The 24,146-nt window shown below is 48.4% G+C and overlaps 1 protein-coding gene across 1 annotated transcript in view; it reads left to right on the forward strand.

Annotated features, from left to right (window-relative positions):
* Nucleotides 1-24,146, forward strand: part of LOC128890105 (fork head domain-containing protein FD4) — a 115,413-nt gene that overhangs the window by 8,668 nt on the left and 82,599 nt on the right. The window lies entirely within an intron of this gene.

Consider the following 24,146-nt stretch of genomic DNA (forward strand, 5'->3'; position numbering starts at 1 on the left):
CCGTTGCTATACCGGGGCTAGCCATAATTTGATAACAATAGTTTCATGCTAAATTTCCTCTACGCGGGGAAAATCGGGTTCAGCAATGGCGTGGAGCGAAACTGCGTGAATTATCTTACAGTCGCCAATTTCATCGCCCGCATATGTAGATCGTGCGAAACGTTGCGCGCATGTTGTAAAAAATCAGAAAAACTCACGGCATAAATTGGAAATATAAAAAAAGTCTATCCAAGTAACAAATTTATCGAAAGACAATACGTTCCGGTTTAATCGTCGAACGAATGCTTGCGATCAGAACACCGTAGGATATATTTTATCGCGATCGTAGATTGTCGATAAATTCATGGAGCAGACAGACGGAACGATCGCTGTTACCAAATATTTTCCAGCGACATCCGCATTATGAAGGCTATTTTCTGCCGACGAATTCCAAGCGAGCCGATATCGACGCCATTATTTATTTGTATCCGGCGTGTTGGATTGCTCGAATCAATCAATGGCCGCGTTCAATTCGAAACGAGCATTTGCTGTCCAGCGCGACAATGCATCGTCCTGTATCCCGTGTGTACGCTTTAACAGGATGCACGTGATGCAGCGGGATGATTTTTCGAATTGCTCCTACGCCTATTCAAATATAAATGAGACATTTCGTTGTCGGTGACGTTGGAGTACTTTTTATTTATCCATGACAAAGCGATCGACCGAATCGAGAGGTTGCTAGTCCGATGCTCCGAAGTACGGGGAATCGAGGAATCGTGTAAGCAGCGATTCGAATTTTCCTCGAGCGTCGGGAAGTGGGCACTCGTGAGGTATTCGAGGGCACTCTATCCGGGTACCGTACTTAAGGGTGTAACCGAGCGCATGATCGAGCCACAGTTGCGGTGACTCCTCCAGTCCATGCGTCGTCTCCTGGAGGACTCTCCTCTCGGTCAGGAGAATAAATCGGAAACAAATTCGGCGTGGAAGGGCTCGGGGTAACCGAGGGGGTCGCCTACGATTGTCTCGTACGACATAATGAGATTCGGCCGTGCGTGAAGCCTGGCTGGATTCAAAGTGGCCCGTAGAAAGCGTCTCGAGAGAGCCACACGCCGCAGGTCGATTGTCCCGGACGCGTCGATGCAGCCTGAATTTCGAATTCCCGTAAACACCCCAGTGTATTAAGATGCCTACGTGCCCTGGCGTACGCCGGAGACGCTGCGCTATTGGACATTCGAGATGGAGACAGGAACACGATTCGCGGCGATACGTCGTCACGAGCTGAGAGACTTGCGAGTGTCGGTCGAACGATTCACGCTCAAGAAAATTCGGTGAAGATTCGATTCGCGTATTTGTACTGTTGGGAGATGGAAAGAATATTAGCGGGACGGTAAGACGGAATCTTCGTTTTTCACCTTCGACGCTCTCGTAGTCCCCTTATTCCCCCCCTTGTCGTTTGCTGCAGGTGTTTACACAGCTCGCTTCGCATCATCTCGCTTCGCATCATCTCGCTTTATCTCGACGCGTTTATATCCCGTATTTGTTATTTAAATACCAATAATATGCTACAATGAAAGATGCACATGCGTAGAAGCGTGACTATCCCACTGCTGGCAATCCTACTCGAATTCCTTCCGCTGATCTTCTTCTCATCTCCCAAGGAACGTATCTCCCGTTTAAATCGAGGTCCTGCGCGCGAAGGCATAGCGGGTAAACCGATCTCGCAATCGGTAGAAGAGTTCGATCTCTGTGGGGCAGATCTAACCGGCTCTACGACGGCTGCGCGCTACTCGAGACGTTTCAAAAAGCGAGCAAAAGACAAGAACGCCACTTGTACGATATATATATGCACACGGTCCTCGTATGACCATGCTCCTGGTCTGTGTTTGCCGTGCGGCTCCCGGTAGCCATGCAATCGAGGTGTCTTCCACGGTATTTCTTTGCACACGCACGGCTTTCTTTGCCCCTCGAGCGTGTACTTTTCCACACGCAGAGCGGCAGAAGAGGTCGAACGCAACCGCGTGCCCGGCTAATGGACGCCACTCGAGACCACTTTGGCCGCGGCAAACATCGACGACGTTTCTTGAAAACCCATCCGCGACTCTTGCCTCTTACCTTTTGCCTCCTCGCTCCTTTGCTTCCTGCCTGTTGCACCGAAAACGCATCACGGTAACGTCGTAACTCCCGCTGTTTCGATCGAGCTTTAAAAAGTTGATTCTCCAACTTGGCGACGACAGCTTCGACCTCGCCGAGACGCGACGCGCCATCCTACCCTCTTCTCGTTAGGCACACGCAGACGACGAGGAATTCTTACTGGAAGCTTAACCCTGGAAAAGAGTGGGGTCACTTTGTTTAAAAGAAATTATTATTTTATTGGATCTGGGACGAGCGTCAGGTTCGCTAGTTTCGCCAGTTAGCTAAATAGACGAAACTTGGTAGTCCGATTCCGAATCGAGGTGCCGATCGTATCCCTTGGGAAGACGGTTACCGAGCCCCGCGGCAAATTTTACCCTCTGCTCCCTGGGGACTGCCTCGGCAACGAGCGTTTAGGCCACTAATACACGCATTACTATCTGGCTACTTTGTGCCCTGAGCCATTCTTTGAACTTGCTCGCTTTCGCCATAGGATTAACCCTTTGCACTCGGGGACTTTTTTTCCTGGTATCTATCAGCAACTCGAGACGTTTTCTCAACATTCGATACTTGGAGTTTTAAGAAAATTAAACCTAAACAAGCATTATTATTGGTTGATTTACTGCGCCGAACCTAGCGATGACCGAGAGTCACCTCTCGAGCGCAAAGGGTTAACTCGTCGGGAAAGTTGCCGAATTCGAGCCGCTTCGCGCTGTCTTTCGGCGACATTTGTCGTCCCAACCAGCACATCGATCAATTCCCTTGTCTTACACCTCTCTTAAATGTCGCGTCATTGGCGTCGTAACGAAGCGACAAGTTACACGCACTTTTGCACCTGCCATCGCCGCAGATGCATTGATCACCTTTTTCCATCTCTCTTTTTCTTTCTCCCGGAGCAGCGACGTTTGCGAACTAACCGCACGCCATCGTTAATTAATATCAACGTCTTTACGCCAGTCAAACGAAAGGTTTCATCGACGCCTGTCCTCTGGCGCATGCGATTCGCGGTGAAAGAAAAAAAAAAAAAAAAAATATCTAATGACTTTATTCAACGTCACCGGTCCTGTAATTACCCGCAGGCTGGCGTGCAGGAGGAAACGTCGGCCCCCTCTAGCGATTAGCAATCCCTCGGTGATTACCAAGTTAGCCTAAATAGGGTATAGTGTTTAGGGAGAGTCTACGTGGACCCAATGCTAATCGCCGCCAGTGTGTAAGGACATACGCGCGGCGGTTCTCGAGGGGCGGCATGTGTCGTCGGTTTAACTATTGTTTCGGGGAAACACGTCCAAGGATAGAGGGATAAAGAGGAAGGAAATGAATTGCGACGATTTTTTAGTCGAATGCCAAAGGATCCAGACATCGACGTAGGTTTAAGTAGGTCCTGAATCCTGTGCTCCAGCCACTGCTCGGACCTTGAAATAAGAACGTTCCCAGTGACGGTGTCGGAAGCTCACTTGGGGTTAGTTTTGTGGATTTTGCCCCAGCGTGTAATGGGGCGGCGATGTCGTTTCAAACTGTTGGGACGTTCGACAGACACGAGGAACATTCGAGCGGCGTCGGCGTCGACGTCCGACCGTTCAAAGGGCAAGAAGCCTACGGGACGAAGAGGGATGCGATCGAGGGAGAAAGAGAGTGGAACTGGATGAAACGGGAGACTGAGTCAGGGGCGGTGCATGTCGGGAGCAAACTACAGCCGCCATCTTGCACGTGAACGGAATGTCTAAGGGATATACGCGACGGGGACGACTGGTGCGATCAAGACGTCGCAGGGTTCGCGTCTTCTCGTGGTCGCGTCCTCTCGATTCCCGGCCTCTCTGTGATTCGGATTTTCCACTCGAGTTAGCACGACATCTCGCGCAAATATTCGGACTACGGTTGTTAGACAGGACCTTGATATCGATGCTCGTGCTCTTGACGGTGTCGTGATAATACGAGAGTATATCGCTTGATGTTGCTTGCGAATGAAGAAGATATGGTAAGAAGATACTCAGGAATAAACCAGACATTTCAAAACGAAAGTATTAATCAGACCGGTGAATGACAAATATCGCATCTTTTTTACCGGCCACCATTAACAAGAATAATACACAGCCAACCGATCGATTTCATCGAATATTAGTCGATGTTATAGCCAAACCCATCAAACGGACTTAACTAGCTAGTCGCCATTTATAGATCCTTTAATATTCGTTCTATCAATGATACCTCTATCTTGCCTCTGAACAAAGTGCTATTATTTGTGGATAATTAGAGAGTATTCGATGTAGGGAACTTTAACGGAAGTGCAAATAATTAATCGGCTTTTAGGATACGAACAAATTGTTTGTTTGTCTATCGATCGTTGCTTTTCACGTGGCAAAGTACGTGGCAGGTGGAAGACCCCTACGAACGAACCTATTTGCCGGTCTTTGTAAAATAAACGCTCGCGGACACGTCCCTGCATACTAATTTCACCACCCACCGCCCCTCAGAATCAGTCACGATTACTCGCCACCGACCTGCCTTCGATTCTCCAGTCGTTCCTCTGCCTACGCGCCGACGGAACCCGAAACAACGAGGACCACGTCGCCAAGGGTGAAACGACGAAAATTATGTACAAATTCCCCGAGTGTTTAGGGCGTGATTTAACCGGGCACGGTAATATTTGCAGACTGGAGGAATCTTAATGGGCTGGCTTGCCGTATAGGACGCTTTTGTCAAAGGGTTCCGTAAATATTTGCGAGGTAAGTGTTCCAGTAGCTGACCATTTTAAGGAATCAGAATGCCGCGTTAAACGCTTGCCAAGGCAGCGATGAAACGAAGAAGAACGCTGTTTAGGGACGCAGAAATTGATAATCGTGCGTTCGCGGGGTCGAAGAGCAGAGTGTTGCGAAATGGTTCTAGATTGCGCGTGTAGGAGAGCTCGAAAAATATGGACGGGCATTTGTGGATACGTGGGTACACAAGCGTGACGAAATTGTCCGTTTGTCGTTTTCATGGGTGCTACCGCCGCGTAATGGAGTGTCCACACTTCAGATTCATGAGGTGGCCCGCGTGACGACGATGAAGAGACATCGTCAGCGATTTCTACGAGTCCACAGATCAGATATTACCTTGTACTAGATGCGATTAAGACGAGTCGTCGACTGTCATTGTAGTTTTAGAATAGACGTAAAGTACGTTGTAATGTATTCAACGTTTCGTTAAAAGAAACGACACGATTATGGTCGTGCCGCAGTTTTGCGTTAGTCCTGGTACATAATCGCGAAGGACGGAAGCGAAGAGATTAGACCAGACTCGGCTTCTGTCGCGTTGTTAAGAAGGATCAACGTTGACGGAACTAACCAACCGTAAGGATCTCTAAGGAGATCTCGCGCGGCTCTTAAAACTGCATAATCCCGTCGCCTTGCTCGATGGAAAGATTTCGTTGTGCCAGAAACAAGGACGAGCTGCCCAGGAAATCTAAGAAAATCTGAAGGTAACAATTTTTCGCCCTCGGGGGAAATGTTGAATATCAAAAACATGTTTACGCGTTGCATATTTCAATGGCTGCTCCATCCTTTGCTCTCAACGTGGAATTAATTTACCGTTCCCCGAGAAAGATTTGATATCTTCTTTTGATAGCTGTATTGTTGGCATTCGGATTCGTATACGTAAATACGCCTGGTGTATAAGCGTCGGTAGCCCGTGAGGTTGATACGCGCATCGTGGTTTGTTAGTTAAATAAACATCGAAAGCCGACTGCCTCTGACAACACCGACCCTATTGTTGCGAACGCAGTTCCTTTTCGATGATCAAGCATCGCGAAACATCTCAGCACCCTTTCACATCGTTTTTCTCCGAAGTCCCAGACGAATGGCAGCTAAATTGTTGGAGTAAAGGCGAAACGTGGCCGAACACCGAGGAACAGTTTTGGAGAAAATATCGTCGAAGAGGAGACGATAATTTGGCGTCGATCTCGAAGCTAATAACGGAATAGTAGGTGGTTCGGTGGAGATTGGGATTAAAAGAGTCGATAATACCATAATTATACGTCCTAAATGATAGCGACTCGCGGATAAAAGCGCACGATGGAGACGGATTCGAAACCGCTGGCAATAACGTCGAATCATTGACAATATTGTTTCGCTGTTATTTTTATTCGAAGAAACACAAGCAAAGATTCCACGAAGATATTTCTAGCCGCGCGTCCCTTTTGTGAGAGAATTCGAAGCAGGCTTATATCAGTGTCAGATCGGGGACCGGTACAATGGGACGAAAAGAAAATTTCAACTAATTCGACGAGATGGAACCCACTCGACTGGGTAATTTTGCGCGATGAGTCGGAAGGTTCTGCTCGGTTTTGAAACGGTATTTCATCCTCGCTCGTCTGCTTCTTCTACGCGTCGACTCGACGCTCACCTCGTGGTAGTCGAGATCCCGCAGCCTCTTCGAACGTCGTAAACACCACTCGAGACGATTTCCCATGTTTCGTCGATACTCTCGAAACTGACTCCTTTCGGTAGGCTCTCATATTTTGGCGAGACGTTCGAGAGGTTTTCAGTTCGAAAACCTTTGCCAAGCAGGTAATGATTTACGCTTTTCTCATGGATCACGAACTGAATGGTATTGCCAACAAAGAGCAAAAAATCGAGGCTAAGAGATGCGAACGATCGCTCTGAGAGCACCAGGCGGAAGAGCTTTTAATTAATAATTTTAATTAATCCGATAATGAAGATACGCGGATCCGGGAAGAGGTGGCTGTATTAAATATATCCTTTATGCATGAAGAATAATGGGTGTTCAATTACAGTCGCGGCAGCACTCTCAGGAATTTGCCATTCCGTTTCTTTTGCGGTCGGTGGAAAAAAAAAAAGATGGTTGTGCGGCAAATGAACGCGCTCGTACACACCCACGCGTATCGACTATACTTGCACCGCACTGGCTGTGAATTCGCCGTTCGTCAAATGCAGCCATACGTCGTCGCGGTTTTAATCAACGCCGCGGCAAATCCCCTCGGCGTCGACTCTTTCAATTCTTTTTTTTTTTTTTTTACATTTTTCAGTATTTTTTTTATTTTCTACCCCTTTTTTGCGGTCCATCGGGACCTCCCTCTTTTTTCCTTTCTGTTTTAATCTTTTTTCAATTTCATTAGCGAACAGCAGTCGGATTACGCGGACTCGCAGAATCCCTCTTCAGGATTACCAAAGCTCGGAAAAACTGCGGGAAATGTAAAAAATAGCGGATGAACGGCGCACAGACCAAGGACGAAGGAAGTTTCGAGAGTGACTTTGATGACTCCGGGAAAAAGTAATCAAAATTCCTGTCATTTTCATCCCTACGATGACGCGATATTAGAAAGGACATTTTAATTAGCACCGACACGAGGAATTAAGAACGCGAGAATGCTCTGTGGATAAGATGCGTCGCGATCTCGTACCGTAAACAAAGTTGGTCGAGAAGTAATTCGCAACCCTCGCACCGCGGATTTCTTCGCGATGACGGCAAAGAATGGGAAAAGGTTTGAATGCCTCAACAACGATTTTCCGGACTTTTTTCGTTTCCCACTCGGCAGAGACGTAAATATGGCGGGCGAAGTTTCACCCCCCTTTGTGTCCCGGGGGCAGCGGCCCCGCCCAGGCTGGTATTCCACCCCTCGGCAAAAATAAAGGAACAAACGCCGTGGCACGCAATCGTCGAAACATTTTTGACGCTGGCACTCGCACGAGGGGCTGCGAAGAAGAGTGGGGCGGCAGAGGAGCGGGGACGAAGAAGCTGAAGAAAGACAGACAGGGGCGAGGAAAAACGGAGAAAAAGAGAGCCGGCAAAAGGGGCGGAAGAGGAAAAAGGAGAGCGAGAGACACGACGGGATCGGTAAAACGCTGGAGGAAGCCGATGTTGGTGGAGGCGGAGGGTGTTCGAACGAACGCAATTTGCATGATTTTGCATGTTTTAGCGCGTCCTGGCTGCGCCCATCGGGTTTCAGCTTTCTGCCTACGTTTTCTGCTTGCTTTTCTGGCTGCACCAGCCGCGACGGTGGCGTCAAGGGGTTGGCGAAGAGGGAGGTTACAGGGACAGGCCACGTCGGCCCCGATGAGACGGGAAATTATTTTTCTTGGTTTTTCTCGGTGAAGGTGCTCGACGAAACGACGGAATGTTAATCGGCTGCGAAGACTGGGAGGGAACCGCGTCGTCGTTTAAACTCTACGGGCCTGCTGTACATTTCAGGGTAACTTATTAAAAGTTCCTTATTAAATACAGTTTCAGAAGTAGCTATGCGCGTTTCGAGGAAATCCATTGACGAGGTCCGAAGGGTTGAAACGCTCGACGTAAATCTGGAGTAACGACGGTAAAGCACCTGTCGAATCGCCATAGGGGGTGGTTAAGATGTTTGTAATGCGAGCGAGTATCGAAAGGTCACGAGGCGGTACCTGTCGCATATTTGACGGCTTCGACCTAGCTTCGTAATAAAGAATGACCTGCACTCGGAACAGGCCTTTCGGATTAAGGCCGATAATCGGCTTTGGCGAACAATAAATCGCCCTTAAAATCGAAAAGAGGCGACCCACCAAACAAACCTCGTTTCGCTAAACGAAACGACGGAAAAAGAAACGTTCCATCCGGCTTTTACTAATTTCCTAACTTTCCCAGCTCCTCCGTACTTTCCTCGAGCGACCCCTAAATGCTCGAGATTCGAGATAAGTTGTACAATGGTCGAAATTACCTCCGCGATTGAAGTTATTTCCAGAACGAAGAGGCGGAACGGAGAGTGCGAAAAAATTGCACCGTAAATCGGTGCGACCGATGAGAACTGAGAAAATTCAACGATAACACGGTTTTATCGAGAGATTATCGCGCGCTAAGATTTCAGCCAATGCGACAAGAAAACGAATTGTAGAACCCTTTACTTAGAGGATGATCTATAGTTTGTCAGAGTCTGTTCTCGAGGATGGTACAGGACGAAAAGCGATGAAAAAAAAGAGGAACGCTACGGGGAAAGACGTGGAAACTGGTCGAGGACCATCCGATTTTCTGGATCGTGCCACATAGGGCGGTTCGCGCGTGATTTGCGCGATTACCTGTAATGACGCTGGTCTCTCACGGGGGTCGTGACTGATCCCCGTGTGTGGGTACAGCTCCGTGACAATGGTCGCTCATTATCGGCTCGCTATTGGCCTATTGTTGCCGGTGAGAGAGCCGGAATACGGCCTTACCGACTGCGGCGAGTAGTGATACCGGCTCCACCGCAGGGTGACTCGTCCTTTTTCGACTTGCCGGCAACCGAGTCATATTCCAAATGCTGCACTCCGATACTGAATGATAAAAGGCGAATTTCAACGATCCGTAATTTTAATGTGACATATGTATCACCGTTGCGTGAATTTTGCAGCGAGAACGATAGCCATTGGTTATACGAAGGATGATATCGTAGGTCAGAGATTATAAATTCACAGAGATACCTAGACAATGCGACCGGACTGAAACTCTCGGTAGAATTTCTTCACAGAGTGTAGAAATTGAAAGCAGGTCTCGAGGTCAGCCGTAACAGCGAGTGAAATCGCTGTTGCACGATCGCGATCGTCTACGAGCATCTCGATCATCCATCTCTATTTCACACATCGTTACACGCCACCGTGTTGGTTAATGAGAGGGCAGTCGTTGGATGTCTCGCGATAATTCCATTATGTTTGTCATCGGATCTCGACTCGCAAAAGTCGACGGAGATATTCAAGGAACAGAGAGCGTACGGAGACTTTCTTTGTCCACTATACGTTCTCGCTATTCAATGGACGAGCCACGAGGGTAGCGCATAGAAGTTCGCGTAAGCTAATCGCATTAATCGCGCGAAACCACAACGGTTTCTTAATATTATAGATACAGCGTATTCAGCGAGGATGATGGGTCCGTTGAGTGGAGCCCGCGATTCGTGGCGCGTGTGTATAATAACGAGAGGAAACCCAGAGGAGCTTTATTTCCCTCGGGGGCTTAAAAGGCCGCTCGAAGCCCATTCGGTGAGGCGAGCAAGAAGCAAAGACGCGGAAGATCATATCGAAGCAGATAATTGGTCGGTGATCCTCTCTCGAAACCCTAGGCGTCTCGCTCTGTTCTTCGCGACCGTCGACGCTCGACTCGTTCCATCGGTAGATGGGGGAACGGGGGCACACCAGAAATCCATGGATTGCTTTAATTAAAAGCAATCTAAGGAACGGTGGACTCCTTTTTTTCTTTCTTGCGCGAGGAAGAACAAAATTGATTCAAATCTGATTACCCACTGTCGGACCACGTCTCAAGCACGCGCTGTTTGATATTAAAAAGGTTCATCGTACGAAAGGGAGGATCGTTTAAATCTTTCCTCCATTTCTTTCTCGTACTTGAGCTTTTCCAAGATTAATTATTATTCCTGGAAATTTTTCTTCTCCCGACACGATCGGAGCGTCAGTTTTGATCGGTATCCGCTTGCGTTGCTCACCGACACCGCTGGTATTGCTCGCGAGCTTCTTTTCTCTTCTTCTTTCGATTTGACGAGCTTTTGACGTTGCAACTCGTCCGGCGGACCGAGCCCTGTAATCACCCACCAGTGCCGCCGTCATCGTAGAACGTCATCGTAGCTCACGGAGACGGAACGATGTAACGGCAACTCCGTTCCGAGTTGAATTCAACTAATCGCACTTATTTTATTTTGTTTCTATTCTTGTTTATATTGTATACAGTCAATCCCATAAGTATTCGTACCTTTAATGTCTACTGAAGACGTTTGTTTAAATTAATTGAGATGTTTGATGTCTTCAATTTTGTATTATAAGTATATACATACACGAGTAAAGTCTATTTATGTAAATATTTATAATGAATCATTTGAAAAACTCAGGAAGACAGGAACGACCGAAAGAAGGGACGTGGGCATCGAGCGAGAGGAACCGACGAGGATGGAAAAGAGAACTGACAGAGCCAGAGTAGTAGGAGGACCCCGCGAAGGATAAACCCCGCGGAACGCGCTAGAGGGGATGAAGTGAAAAGACGAAAGCAACGACCGAAAGAAAGCAAGAAGAATGAAGAAGGGAGGCGCGGGATTCGAGACTCGGAGCAGCCAGGATAAATAAACGCAGCGCGCCGCCCTCTCATCTCGGACACCTCTATTTCGCCGCTATCGGAGACGCAAGTCATCCTCCGTCTCCGACCATGGATACGACGAAAAAAAAAGAAACGTTGGCCCGTGAGACAAGGAGCAGGAGGAAGGGAAAATGAAGAGGGGCTGTAGAACCACCTTCTTCACCTTTCGTTATCCGCTATGGCTGCTCGTCATTAACCTTTTCCCCGATGATATCGACAGCCAGTTGCGTGTGCATCTACAATGTACACTGCCTGCCATAAGTCGTTGGATACTGGCTTGGCAAATGCAAATCGAGGAGGTTGCGTACAGGACCGTGACAAAGCAGCAGCAACGGAAAGGCCACGTGAACCGGAGCGTCGTTTGCTTGTGCGCTGTTATTAAAAACAAAATACTTAACCGTCTCGTGGAAAATCCTACATAAATGAAATTGATCGACGTGGAATGCGTCGATAATTGAAACGTTTGCCTCGAAGACAAACCAAACACCGTTTCGATCAAGCAACTCGTTAAATTCGCCGTTACAATAAAAGACTCCGTTGTAGCTCGGAACAATTATCACAGAAAAATAATATAACGCGATTAACCGGACAATTTTTCCCCCAAAGCGTCGCTTTAATTTCATCTGCGAGCAACGTTGCTCGTTTTTCGAGAAGCAATCGCGAGCCTAGACGCGACGAGGGAAGGTGGAGCCTCGCAGAAAGGGCAAATAACGTCGTTAGGAGCGACTAATGGAAGACCCGCGAAAATTATTGCTCAAACGTAGCGTATTTATCGCGTCTACTATATCTCTCTGCGCACCCTACAGCCAGTGCAGCGTGTAATGTATTTTAAAAGCGTGCCTTCCGAGGGTGGCGTCAAAAGCCGATATAAAATATGATCAAATAAAGCGAGCGGGAATTAAATTCGCCGGGCTCTTTCTCTGCATCACGGCTGCCTCGCTCCGTGTAGGAAATTGCGTGAAAACCTTCGTTCCACATACTCACGAACCACCCCTAATTCACCGCCGCAAATCAACCCCCGCTCGCTTTCGGATACACCTGTTTTCGATGTTGCAAAAATTTGTATCGACCGCTCCGCGTCGTACCTTTATATTTTTACAATGGCGGTTTCATAAATGACAGACGTTTAACCACGCTTCGAATAATAAATGAAAGGTTAGTGGTAGCGAATTCGACGAAGCGTCGAGGAATCGAATCGACGCCTCGATTCCTTCGTCGCGGTGGTACCGTTTCTTCAATTAAACACCACCGTTCTGGTCGCAGAACGACGTCGCTGAAAAATTACAGAGATTTCAGCCGCTCCGTAGCCAGGGTTTTCCGAACGGATCCAGAGTCGTCGAAAGGATTTTCCTTTGACCTTCGACGCTGGTTGAGTAGCAGCTCGTGAAAAGGGAGCAAAAACGATCGTCTCTGCCGGTGTGCTAAACGCGAGCTCGTGCTAGTTCACAGAGAGTCAGCGTTGGTACGCAAGAGTGTGCGACAAAGACGAATGTGACATAGAAAGAGCGAGAGATAGCAAGTGAGCGAATGTATGCACGAGTACGAGTGTGTATGCGTGACTTGGAGCGTGTGTTCGGCGAGGATGCCTGCATGGCAGGTTAATACAGTACCGCGTAGAGTGGAGGGTGGCTGCTGATGTAATTTTTGCCCGTTTGATGTCTTTAATGGAATCAGGCGCGTATCTAGCAGGCGCCACTCAATTTACAGGGTGCGACTAATGGCTGCCGAGAGGTAGACACGGACGGACCGACGAATGTTCCTGTTACCCTTCCGAGCTTCGTTTGGTCACTCGGCTTGGCCCATACCTGTCATCCCGGACTACCTATTTCGATTCTTCTGCGCTTCGAGGGGTCGTTCCTCTCTGAAAGGCGCAAAGTCCAACTATTTTTATACTTTTCTTTGCTGATCCTCTTGAAACACACCAAAGATCGCGTAATTCTTCGAAGAATTTCCCCATCGAAAAAGGATTAAGATCAGGCAATCGCGAGAGATGACAAACCAACTACAGTGATTGCAGTCTGCATGTTTTCGAAGAAACAAATCTAATGAAAATCGTGGAAAAAGTAGGCGATCCTGAAAAGCTCAGGAGACGCAAGGGTCTCGGGCAGTCGAAGGAAAGTCGCGCAGACGGTAAAATATATTATGTTCCGCTCATCATCGCGCTATTCTTCGCGAGCGATGGCGCGGAATGATAGGACAGCGACGAGTGAGTGTATTTAGTCGAACGCTTCGACCTAAATGTTTGACATTAGCGAACAGGCATGGGAGCCAGCGGGGGTAGGTGCCCTTTCGCCCCTGGCGAAACGTCCCTGCCCTCGAAATGCGTTTTCACGCCAATTTGTCTCTCCGGAAGCTTTCACGAGTCTTTACGCTTCCCTCTCGATGGTCGCGTTTCTGGATGTAACCACGCACAAGCGCAACATTTTGTCGTCTGGTGTGTAAACGCATGGACGATGGCGCCGAATGGATCCCAAAGAGAACAAAATCGGCAATTTAAAGATCGCCACGATGTCCCTCTGCACTTTCGTGTCTCTTTTTCGGTTTGCACTCGATTTTTCACGGTTCGTTGCTTGCACGGCTGGAACGTTTCGCCCACACAGGGAATCGAAGTTTCGTTCGTTCCAAAATGGCACGACTAATTCTAAAGATATAGTAATGCTAAAGACACGGTTTAACAGATACGCGTGGTTTTAGGTAGCTCCTTCGTTAACAAATACGAGGAAAGTTTAAAAACCGTCCTCGTTTAATTGTCTCCATCGTGCGCGGCCGAGGTTTCCTGCAGCGTAGTTTCGTATATCACTCGCGCCTAAGTAACCCAATTAGCTGCTGTTTCACCGCATAAAGTCCTCTTTAATCGCAACCGGAGGTGCAGAGACACTCGTCGAGCGTCCACCGTAAACGACGCCCTCGGGTCCCGAAATGGCGTCCTTAAGTTGCATACGGTGGAATTTATACACAATTTAAACGCGCTGCTGGAAAAGTGTTATCGTGTATTTTCTTGCGCGAGTAACGTAACGTGATTCGTGTCTAATGGAATTCCGTTTCCTACCGTCAACTTTTATTAGCAGTCGGTTAGGGGTTGATTGCGCAGACGCCAGGCACTTTGAAGTCGAAACTTCTTCGCGAGTCTGTGTACATCTAAACTTGCAGAATCGATTAATTTCCGCGAAGGTATCGCGATTACGCTTTTGCGTGAGAGGCAGTAACGTTTGAGACTGGTTGTTGTCTCGCACAAGGAACAGAGGGCGGTCGATGGGACGGGCAACGCTGAGGATGCTGCCTCTGTGTCTTCCTCGGAGAACACATAAACGTATTTGTGTTTGCGTACGTGCATGTGCTTGGTGCAGTGTGTGAGGGAAAGGGACGAGTGAAAGGGTGGAGGGAACATCGAAGGGGGGAGGGCAGCAAAATGTTCCCGTCGCTTTGTACACATTTGCATACCGCGTTTCGCGTGTGCGTGGCGACGTGTGAAATCCGACCGCCACCTTTCTTCCTTCCTTCGCCCTTGCGTGCGCTGCCTTCAGACTTGGTTCAACTTCTAATCTAGCACGTACCACCGCGCCTAGGAAGCCCAGGTGGTTTGTTAGGCGCGGCGAATCGAACGGTTTTGGTCTTGTTTCGGGGATAAAGCGAACCTCTGGTGGAACTTGGCTGGGTTTTCATAAGCCAGGGAATAACGGCTGGCAAAATGTTCCAGACACTTTGTACACATTTGCATACCGCGGCCCCGTTTACGCCCGGCATACGTAATTTAGCTCCTTGCTCTCCTCCATTGACGGTTTTGCATTTGCCAAATACGTGTAACGCTACCGGCGAAGCGGCTGGATTGTCGAACGAGCCGACGCTATCGCGGTGCGTGGCTGAGGCAGGATTCTCGTTTGTTCGAATAACTTTTTCGAAAATCTTAACCATTTGCACTCTGTGCCATCTCGTTGCAAAATATGCGAACAGCCCAAAGTATGCGAATGGCCCACCTTTGGAATCGTGTCTTTTTGTTGGTATTATTAAACTCGATTATTAACTCTTATAGCTTTCTGTCATACACGCGCGGCTTTAGAATCGCGAATTTCCCATCCCTGCGCGACCAACGTTTCATCTTTTGTGCTTAGCCGTGGCAGGGCCGTTCCACGTCGTTATCGCGATTCGCCGCAAAAGCGCATCCGACGAAACAAGGAAATTAAGTTGTCCCTGGCGTCTTTCGAGAGGTCGTCGGGGTGCACAAGGCGAGGGGGTGGGTTAGCATCGACATCTTCCGGTTCCGAGAGGAACTCCCTAACGAGCCGGGGGACGCTTAGAGACGCTCCGCAGGAATGAAAACGACGGCGGACAGAAACGGAAACAATTAAATGCTCGCGCTCGAGTGGTCGCATTGTTCCGTCTGCTGGGCTCTCGCGACCGCTCGCGATTCGCTGGATCTCCACGGGCACGTTGAATCGAATCGCGACGAATCGCTCGTACGAGATCCACCCTTGGCTCTGTCCATTCGCGTGCGCGTTTATTGGACCGGTGCGATACCATTCTCTGCGGGGTGCGCTGGCTAAACTAATCTACCTTGTGCAGGGAGACGAGGATGGGACGGTGTCTTCGGCGCGGAAACTTTTAACCTTTTAATTGGGGGGGGAGGGGTGGTGGACTGGACGAGCTAAACCAGAACAAGGGTGATACCTGGCGTCGATGTAGGAGAGATATGTATCCTGTGTGGAGGATAGTTTTACAGTCAGTCCCATAAGTATTCGTACCTTCCATGTCTGTTAAAGAAATTGTCTAAATTAAATGATACGTTTAATGTTTTCAAAGTTTATTCATATACATATCTATAACGAATCATTTATTTGAAAATATCAAACATATCACGTGATTTAGACAGATGTCTGTAATAGACATAGAAGGTACGAATATTTATGGGACTGACTGTATATCGTGAATATCTTCGAGTAAAGAGCTTCGATGGATTCAGCTGTCTGTAGCGATGCTTCCAGAATATCTGCCCATCCAAGGTATCAATCCACTCTTAGACAATGTCTAAAGTTGAGCTTGCCCAATGTATATTACAAGCTGAGCGATGTCTTTGATATCGGTACTCTCTTTCCAACGCTGCTGAGAACTGGAAACATTGTAGTTCTTTTTGACTGACATTCGAAAATAAAGTTTCTTCGTCATACACGATCTGCTCCAAAACATTTTGTAGCAATTAACGGTTAAGCAGGGCCCGGTTACGTTTCGATCGAGCTTCATTGATCGTTTCCAGCGAACCGAGACCAACGTCAGCGATCTGTGAAAACTCGTTCACGGATACTCGTGTAATTTGCTTGAATAAACGCTCGCCATACGTTTGAGCGTGACGGCACGTGCCGGGGACAATGTAGAAATCTTGATCCCTGGACGATCGAACGTCATTCGTCAAGGTACGCGAGCACCCTATGAAATCATGACGGAGATCTCGTTTTATTAAGCCTCGTCACGTGGCTAGGTAAAAATCGCTCTCCATGTTTCATAGCATGTAACGTTTGTCGAAAAAACCTCGATTACAGTGCAACGATATTGTAACGTTCGATAAAACGGAAAGTGTTCGTTTAGTGCATTCCGATCGAGACGCGAAAGCAGCCATCCTGGTGATGTTCAGGGGGGGGTCCGTTTCGATTTTTCAATGATACGTCTGGGCCAAGCTCGAGCGATGAGGAATCAGTCTCCCTCGGGATTTCCGAGATGGCTTCTTCCTAGCTTCCGTAATCGAGTCCTCGCCGTGAGGCGCAGGATGCGCGCGTGCGCGCCACGCACACACTTCGTCCTGGCGGATACATGATTCTATACATCCCTCAAATCCCGCAGACTGTGTATAACCCGTAATCCGCTGGTCTATTCTGCACGATACGCCGCGGCTTCGTGTATCCTGACTCGGTAATATACGTGCGCGGTCCATAATGTGGATCGACGTACACGAACCTCCACGTTTCACCCTCCCCTGCGCCCCTCGTAACCCCCGCCCGCTCTTGGACCGTTCTATACAAGCAACCCTCCTCCCGTAACCGGCTACACATGGTTATATTCGACTACGGCGATGGTGCACGTTGAACTCGTAAAAAGGAAGACCCTGGCTTGATCCTTGCGTCTGTCGTTCGACAGGTTTACCCTGCCGATCGCACGGATCCAATAGGCCTCTGCGATTCAATGTCCTCCGAGACTCAGCCTTTATCCCGTTGATCTTGTAAGAAGAAATTGTAATATCCGCGCTTCAAAAGCCCAGGCTCGGCCCGTGATACCGTCTCGCGGGACTTTTTCTGTTATTCGCGGCAACCACGCGCTTGGGGAATCGGTGGGAGTGATTATGGTATTAGGAGGAATCAAAAGTTTCTTTTCTCTTGATTGGAAAAGATTCAATTTAAATCTGCTGAGACAGATTTTGGCGTTTTCGTGACCAAACGTTGTTCATATTGGATTGACATGAAGTCGTTTCTATGTAAAATTGTCGGTGAATAACGTGTTAAGAACCACCGCTTTCCCGAACCCTTTTCCTCTAACACCTTGTGGAACGTCGAAAAACTCGATCCTTCGTCATGCAACATCCCGAAGCGTTTCAAATGTTAGGATCGAACAAAACGTGTCTAACGTCAGGTTCGCTTTCGACGCGGCAACAGCCACCGATGGATCCCTTTATCCGAGGGACGCTGCGTCTCTCGATGGTACGCCAGACACAAAAAGAGTGGCAGAAACGGTAAATTCGTGGCGATCGTGGATCGATATTTTCGGATATTTGTTCCTTGGCGCGTTATCTGGCGGCATCTCTTTTCCTCGTGCAGCTCGGTCGATGAGCGTCGATACGGTATAGGTCGTGTAACACACCGGCCGAAACAACATGGCCGCGGGTGGATCTCCATAACGAGCCTGGTGACTTGCACATTCGACCCAGAACGCATTAGCCGTATTTGCATTTAATTGCCGGTTGTTTGTTTGACGTCCGCGCGACCGACGGAATTAGGAGCGTTGGGGAACCAACTGCAGACGCGTTCTGCGCTCTGTGATCTGCATCGTGCCCGAGGAACGCTCGCGATTCTTTTGCTTCTGTTCTTCCCAGCGGGAACTTCCGGTCGCGTAGTCAGCTCGACGAAAACAAAGAAGAAAGCACCGCGGAATCGATCAGATTCAACGAGAGGTATGATTACGGCTGGTGCGAATCGCAGGTAGACTACGGCCGTGCGTATTTCTACAGGAAACGGATACCAAAGCACCCTGGGTTGTTTATTATAAAGAATCGAGTCTGTCGGCCGTGATGACCTGCATCTCTCGATCGCTATCTCCATACTCGGAACCTGATTCGAGCAAGACGAAGAGATTCGTTTGCTGGGATCGAAACGCACCTAAGCTTCGATGAAATTCGTTCCTCGTTTTTTTCTCTGCCGTAGCTAGCTCCCAGAGGCATTCTCGTATCGCTTATCATTACGAAGTTGCACGTATTTCGTCGGACGTATAACGGTGGATCGGTTATATAGAATCCTAACTGAATCTCTTCTCTCCGAGGATCTCCTCTCGTTGGCTCCCTTCCTCTTCGTGTTGCCGCGCCGCGTCTCTATCTCGTCCCCTTCGCGTCTTCTTCGTCGCTCCCGCGATATCCCGGTGTTCCTCTCGCTTCCTTTGTCAGCTCTCTTCGGGCTCCGTCTCGCTCGCGCGTTTCCGGCGGCCCCACCCGTCCCTTCGGGCAACCAATCCTGAGTAAAGTTTGTTACACAACTCGGCGAACTTTCGAAAATGGTCTGCCTCCGCCAAGTAAGCTGTTCTTGGCTCCCTCGTTAGGTAGACTTTCCTCTTTGCCATGGGACTTGCCAGCAACCGCGCCGGACAAGATATACGCCTCGCTCTCCCTCCAGCGACGGATACTTTAGTTTAGTTTCAAGTGGTTTTCGTCGTCGAGATCTTTCGACGATTTACGGCGAATCGACGGGGATTACGGTAATTTTTTCTTTTGCTTTTTACAGGTAGCACGCGTGTCGTTGTTGGCTCTGCAACGAGGCCGCTAGACTTCTCGGTCTAGGACACTGTATCACTCGACACTGGTACGACGACTTGTATGATATTTTTAAATCGGGTGGTGGTTAATAGCAGTAAGTGATCAAAAAGAGTGACGATAAAATTTGATTTTCTGGTCTGAAAGGATCATGCCACTCCGATTGCGCGATTTCTTCGCACAGGATGTTGGCGAAGACGCGCCGCGCAGGACGAACGCGAAGATGTTTTTGTGTAAATAATAAAGAGAACTCGAGGCGGTCGGTTGTGTACAAAGAAATAGCTCGCGAAAGCCGGAGCTGACACATCAAGATAATCGTGACTGCTTGCCATTAGCTAGTTCCTTTAACCGATGCGTCCATTAACATAAGTATCAGATAGATGCGTTAAGCGCGTCCGCAGTTGCTTTCGCGCCCGGTGCATTATGGAAATTGCGCTTTGATGCGCGGAACGCGGGCTGATCATCTTCAGCGATACTTTCTAACTTGATTAATTACCCCTGCGCCTACAAATTCCCATGGCGGTGCATCGTTCTGCTGGAAAAATGGAAATGTATCGTGCGAGCGATGGAGAGTTTTATTTGCACGCTTGCAAACAAAGATTAGGCGTGCAGGGCCCTAACGTTGTATAAAACTAGAAACTATTTGTTGCTCTAATTGATGAATTTAATTAGTTCTGTCCTCCTATCGCGTCCCGGTGTCCTACTGTTCCGTTTCGCAGCTTGTTTCCTTCAAGTTTCTTCATAATTATCAATCTTCGAGGCTTTTAGATGACTCACTCTTACTTGTCGGAACTAAAAGTAACGATAGTCTTCGTTACACGTCCTGTACATCCTTCTTCTTCGCATCTGGATGGTTATCAGCGCTGATAACGCGTCTGGTCCTGTGTGCTTTCAATAATACTGCACTTCGCTGCATTTTGAACGGACACGCACAGAAATTGTAACCCAAAGGGCGAAACTCGAACGAAACGATCGCGATCTAGTTGTTTCGTCGCGCGAGACGTGTTCTTATGTTTGTTCGTGTAATGTGTAATGCAACCTAACCGTTGGGCTAACCTTTTGAAAAAGATTCGCAAATGAAACATGTTTAGAACGTTTCCCATGGACTCGATATGTTAAACAACGAAGACAGAAGCTTGGAGAACGTCGATGTAAAAACACCGAGTCCCTTGTCCTCTCTCGCTGGTATGAATTTACCATTATCACGGCCTCTTTCTATTTTTTTTTCCTCCGGTTGGTCGTCGAGTCATGGTTGTACTCGACGTAAACACAAATTTCTCGTTACGATTCTTGTAATGGAATAAAGAAAGTGACAAAGGTCGAATAGAACTCGTATTAAAAGGTGCGCTATTTCCACGGCTGATTAATTACTGTTTGAATAATGGAACGTAACGAGTAAGCAAACTACCAGTTTGTGTTTCATCCGCATTTATAACCTCTGTCATTTAATTAATTCCCTCGTTAAAGTAATTTCAAGGGATACTCTTTTCTTTTTATCGTTCGATGATGGTAATAATGGAGCGGTGTTTCGGGGTGATGTTAAATTTATTACCATACGACCCAGCAATTTTAACGACTAATGTCCAACTTTAAACGCTTAACGAATAAACAGTGGACGTAACCCTGATGGTGCAGATCGTTCGTTCAACGAAGAAGAAGAAGAAGACTCCGTGAAAAGCGGGAGCAGCTCTGGAGCAAGTTCTCCTTCCGATTTGAGAAAACGCCTTCAGTCTCTACCCTCGCCGAACGAACCTGCGTGCCTCGCGAGTCGCGTGATCAGCATCAGTCGCCGTCTTTCACGAAAACGAGATCTCTACTTCTACGGCACCACGAATCGCATCGAGGAGAACGACGAGAAAGAAGAGAAAGAGGAACAAGAGGAACGACCACCCCTGCCGAGGAAATTCTTCAGCGATTTGAAAACGAGGGACGCTCGAGCGCGCAGAAGAGCCAAGATACGTTTCGAAAGCTCAAGAGGTCAACCGATGGGTGTCTCCCACCCGAGCGAGGACAACGCTTCGGGGTTGAAGAGCAATTCTAACGACGAAACGTCAGCTAGAGGTTCGACAGAAAACAACCAGGAAATCTCTGTGCAATCGTTGCCTTCGGTGGTCGAAACGCCGCGAGATTGCTTGCAACGATACCCATCCATGTCAGCAAGAACCCCGACGATTCTTAGCCCTTATCGCGGTCGGTGCGTCGACAACGATTCGTCCAGATCGCAAGAAAATCGATCGTTGCTTCGGCTGTACTCGAACCTGTCCTCCGAGGACTCGCCAAAGGACAAAATCGAGTTGCAACCGCTTTCCCCGACTTCTTTGATCAACGTTCGACCCACGAAGTTCGGAGGATACAGACCTCGCGCTGGTGTGATTCTGCAGAATCTTAGTTCTGGCAGCGAACCGGAATCCAACCGTGAGACTGCGTCGGATAGGCTACGCGTTGCTCCGAAAACTGATCGCTCGATGGCAGATGTCGTTAATTTCAGTGGATCCTCCAACGTGTCCCCAGCTTCAGCCAACAAAAGCATTTCGAATTTCAACGATCGTCTGTCATCTGTGTTTCTGAGACTACCATCGACCACGCGTGAAGATTGCGACAACACGGTCCAGGACTCTTCGAGGACCGAAGACTTCAAGAACGTTGTCCCGTGCTCTGTTTCGAAAGTGAATCTAACCGTTGGCGACGAGTTGCCGAGTCTCTCTGGACGAAACGACCCTCAGAATTCTCTCAGACTCCTGGGAACGCAGAGGAGCGACTCTGTTCAATACGTGAAAGACAATTCTGGCAAAACAACGTTTCTCTCCGCGAGGAACGATACTCGCAAGAAACAACACTTACAGACACCTTCCTCTTTACTTGGAACGCAAGTTCGCAGCACGCGATCGAGGATTTCAGGAATCGAAGCTTCAGGTACTGCATGCTACAACGTGACTGATTTCGAAGAGAAAACACTGGGAAAATATTCGGGAAGCTTGCAGGATGAGAAAGAAACGACGAAGAATTACGAAGCTTTATCGTCGGATAGAAGTTTCAACGACTCCTCGCGTTCGCAGCGAATAGATGAAAACAGGACTGCGCCTTCGACGCCCGGGGATTCGATTTTTGGGCAGTCTTCGAAACCCTATTCTAGCAACAACTATGGTAGCAACAGGGAAATTAAGTCGCCTCGATCGGTGAGAATGTCTGAAGAAGTGGAAGACCATAGGAGCAATGAAGATATCTTCTCACAAACTTTGGCTAAGGATGACCAGGAACTGTTCGCAGAAACCAGTAACCCAAACTGTAACAGTCCCAAACGAAAGAAGTACGCAAACGTTCCCACTCTAGTTCTAAATTCTAGAGAAGCGTCTTACTCCGCGTCACCTGTCGCAAAGTCTCATTCGGAGAAGCGTTTGAACGCGAACGACTTGATAGAGGCGCTATCAAACGTGTCCTTAACGCAACAAACGGCGAACGACGCAAACGTTGGCAGCGAGCCTTGCAGCAACAGGAATACAGTCTCGAGGTCAGAATCATCGGGAAACAATGCAACGCCAGAGAAAAGTTTGTCTGTCAGATCTTCCATTAGCCTAAAGTCGAGGATACCTGTGAAGGTTTCTGGAGACAGAACTAGAATGTCACCGAACGAGGAACACCTAGTCCATTCGGACTCAATTTCGAGCAAGCAACCTAAAGACGCCGACAACCTCAGCTCGAGAACGAGGTCTATCGATTCTAAGACTTTCGACGTTTACTCGTATCGATTGGAGGAACATCAAGTTAAATCTTCGAGGCCTAACTACGAAGGTGACTTTCAAGAAAGGGTCATCGTGACAGCCAGGCCCAACTTGCTGCAGAATCGAATCGGAGACGGCCGTTCTCAGGACGCGTACATCGAGGAGTTGGACAAGTCGTCGTTCGAGGAGCCCTTGACTTCATCGCCAGAGGCGGAGAAAACTGCGAGGAATGACAAAACTGTCGACAGGATTCGGTTTTCCTTGGAGAGACTCGCAGCTGAACAATTCCGAAGGAACATCCACGCGGAACAGACGAGGACTATTCAGTCTGAGACTGTAGCTTATGCCACGGAGAAGTTCTACGAGACTCCTCCGTTTTCGCTGCAGCATTCCTCGTCGATGTCGAAGCTACGACATCCGTACGACTCTGCGAAAGATTCCCCAAGGTCAGAAACTTTGTATCGTTTCATTAGTTATTAAATAGAGAACTTTATAAGCCATGAATATCTTATTCAAACTGTATCGTCGCTTTAAATTCAGGAAGAAGAGCCAAGACCGTTTCCCGTTCACGATCTCGGAGAAGACCAGCGCGACCTCGATGAAGTTCAAAGTCCCTGGTCGACTCGAAAACGTAAACCAGGATGCAAACTCCCTCGACAGAACCTACAAGCTGGACATGCACCCAAGTCTAACCAGATTGGCTGGCTCTGGATTCGAGGACTCGCCAGCGGACCTCATCGACTACGTAGTCTACAACGAGCAGGAAGGTGCAGCTCGATCTTCAGGAATGAAAGGATTGGTGCAGAAGTTTTCTGCGAGGCTGAGGAGGTCGACCAAGAAGAAAACGACAACCGTAATCTACGAAAATCGCGCTTATCACGGAGATTCCTTGGTGGACAGCTGCTCGGAATCCTCTTTGATGAAGGAGTTTAAGATGTACGAGAATATGTTGCAGCAACGACGAGTACCTGGCGACTCTCCTGACGAGAAATCGTCGGCGATTCCTGAGAAAAACTCTCCGAACAGCGATGGCTCTGGGAACACGTCGAATTCCAAGCATCCCTGGAGACGACACGATCGGGAGGATCTATGGATCCAGGAGATCGAGGACCCTGACGGTAGACTAATTGCGCCACCTGAACGCAGTCCTTGGTTCTGCTTTTCTGGATTACCCGCCTTTCAGACCATTCGAGGTCATCGGATGGAAAAGTGGTGCCAAAAATCTCGTGCAGATGGCGTATATTTCCAAG

This window comes from Hylaeus anthracinus, unplaced genomic scaffold (genome assembly GCF_026225885.1).
Source record: "Hylaeus anthracinus isolate JK02 unplaced genomic scaffold, UHH_iyHylAnth1.0_haploid 12000, whole genome shotgun sequence".
Lineage (NCBI taxonomy): Eukaryota > Metazoa > Arthropoda > Insecta > Hymenoptera > Colletidae > Hylaeus > Hylaeus anthracinus.